Source organism: Chanodichthys erythropterus, chromosome 8, assembly GCF_024489055.1.
Source record: "Chanodichthys erythropterus isolate Z2021 chromosome 8, ASM2448905v1, whole genome shotgun sequence".
Taxonomy (NCBI): Eukaryota; Metazoa; Chordata; class Actinopteri; order Cypriniformes; family Xenocyprididae; genus Chanodichthys; species Chanodichthys erythropterus.
The window spans coordinates 9,806,709-9,809,497 of NC_090228.1; positions in this window are offsets into that span (position 1 = coordinate 9,806,709).

Genomic DNA, 2,789 nt, shown 5'->3' on the forward strand with positions numbered 1-2,789 from the left:
AAAAATATGTAGCAAAAGAGGTTACCTTTGTTGAATTAATTTATTAGCAGGAGGGGCCTGTATCCATACATCAGTATTTGTGCAACTAGTGGTCACTCTTTGACAATCCAGAAAACAACAAATGAATAAAAATATATAATCATAAGCTGAACAATAAATAAATAAATAAACTAGGTAAGTATATAATTCAGCAGCAAACTTTGCACAGTAATTTTATAAAATCCAAATGTTAACAAAAAGTTTAAAATTACTATTTGTATTCTTATAAAATGAAGAAAAAAAATAGATTATATTTATAGCTATGTATATAATTATATGTATTTATATTAATGTAAGATTAAAATACATTTATTTTTAAATGTATTGTGCAGCTTTTTAATGGGGCAACAAGATATGATAAATACGACAGAAAAATAATATGCTATTAATAATCTTTCAGTGTGCAAAACCATGATAATATGAAACGCTTCAAAACAACAGTAAAAACCGCTTGAAACAATATCGAGTCAGAGCGCGCAGTTTCGCTGAGCATTAGAAATGTTTGGCACAAAGAGATTCCCTGTGTACATCTGCATCTAACAGTCATGACATCGTTTAGAAACAGCATTAAACTCCAGCAAGATCAAGTTAGTTTATGCCAATCCACAGCCCTTTATCTACATATCAAGTATTATAATCGAATAGTTTTACCGTGCTGACTGTCGTTACTGAACGCGACGCGCTGTTTGAGTGCTGAACAGAGAATGATTGACAGCTGCAGCGGAGGGAAGAAGAGTTTCCATGACCTTAAAAGTTAACGATGTACATATTCTTCTGTCCCTCACATGAAGCTATGGAATGGCTTCAGATGACTTTGAATATAGTGCACGAAAACTTAATTGGGGCTAGTCTATTTCTTTAGCTCCATTAGGCCTACTCCCACTTTTGCCGTATAAAATACCTGCTCATTAGAACCTTCACTGAGCTATTTGTAGAGTGTGCATGCAACGTTCTTGGACGCGCGCATCGACACAGACAGGCTCTCTGTTCTGCTCCTCAATGACGGCGTTCGGTTAAAAAAATCATAAATTAATTTGAAAGTGGGGGGGACACAAACGGGATTTTGAAAAGTGTCCCCAGTGGAAATTACGCCATTGAGTTGTGTACATTTAACTTTATTAAACACAACAAACCCGGCCTGTACTATCAGATATAAAACAACATCATAAGACGACTGGTGTCACACTGAATACAGTCCGTGCTGCAACAACAACCAGCCCAACACTCTCAGCAGAGCATTTAAACGACAGTTTAAACTTCACTCGTTTACTGGATTTAATTACAAAACGTTTATATAAACTTTTTTAAATATATTTATTTATTTATTGTAAGAACAGACCTGGAAGAGTAAAATGTTTTATTGTTCAGGTAAGAGCTGTAATTCTGTATTTTAATTGTAAAAAAATCTCTCTAGGCTGTAATAAGTTAGTTTACATGTCAGTTTAGTTTGAGTCTTCAGTATTTCATCATGAATTTAGTTTAATGTCACAAATTACACAGAGCTCTGGCATTCAACTCTTATTTATTGTTAAACATTGAGAACTGTCTGTCAATCATGTAAAAGATAATTTTAAATAAAAAATATTAAATACTTGATTTCCCCTCATCCAAACAATTTCACTCACATTCTTTGAAACAGGCCTATAGTGAGTGACGAGATTCAATCAGTTTTAGACAGACATAAAGATAATATAAATATACGGCGGTTCTTATGATATCGAAAATGGTATTGAATATCGATACTTTACAAGGTAGAAACTCCAGTATCGTGACAACACTAGTGTAGGGGCCACAAATTACTGAACATTTTTAAGGTTTGTCGTGACTGAATAAAGGTCGAGAAACACTGCTGTATGAAACATGAAGAGAGAATGAATTTATAGAGCAGTGCATCTAAAGTCACCGATGTTTAAGAGGAAATAATCTGCTTTGTTTTCTTAATTTCCCATATGTTACTTGTGAATAATGCCTGTTTAGTAATGTAATTCTCTAATGCTGTTTTATCAATGTCCAGTGAAGCTTATAGTTAACTGAGGAAAAGAAAATGACAACATCAGCTGTTGAAGAGAAAAACCAAGAAGAGTCAAACAAACCTCAACCTGCAGATGGCGCTATTGCTGCAGAAGATTCAAGATCAGAGCAAATAATTCAGACTAAAAACTGGTTAAAGTTGTTTAAAGCATTTTAAAGTAAAATGAACATCACACAATAAACTGTGCAGTTTGGGTAAATGTTTTTTTAGATGTCTACACATTTGCATACCTTTGTCTCTCCCAGAAACATTACATTTTTGTAAATAAAATATTAAATTGTGCTCTATTTAAGTTAATTCAAGCTGACATACACAAGAACTAATGCTGGTAGTTTATGGAAAACATGATAACTTATAATATCTATTAAGTGGTAAATCTATTTTCATCATTTAACATTTATAGTATTTTGCATAATTTTCTCCTTTCCTCTAATCGCTCTTCTAAAAAATATTTTTGTGACATGATGAATGAATGTTATTTTTTTATTAGGTGAAAAGCATGTTATCAAAATAAAAAAAGCTCAAATAATAAAAAACAAATACTAAAATTTGTTACAAATACTAAAACCTGAATTTTGCACAACATGAAACCTTTCATTTAAAAATATTTAAAATAACATAAAAACATAAAACACTGAATCTTTAGTAGCAAAAAAACAGTATCTCCAGTAACTGTAATATGATTTGATGATCAGAGGCAGTGGGTGTGGTCAGTGAG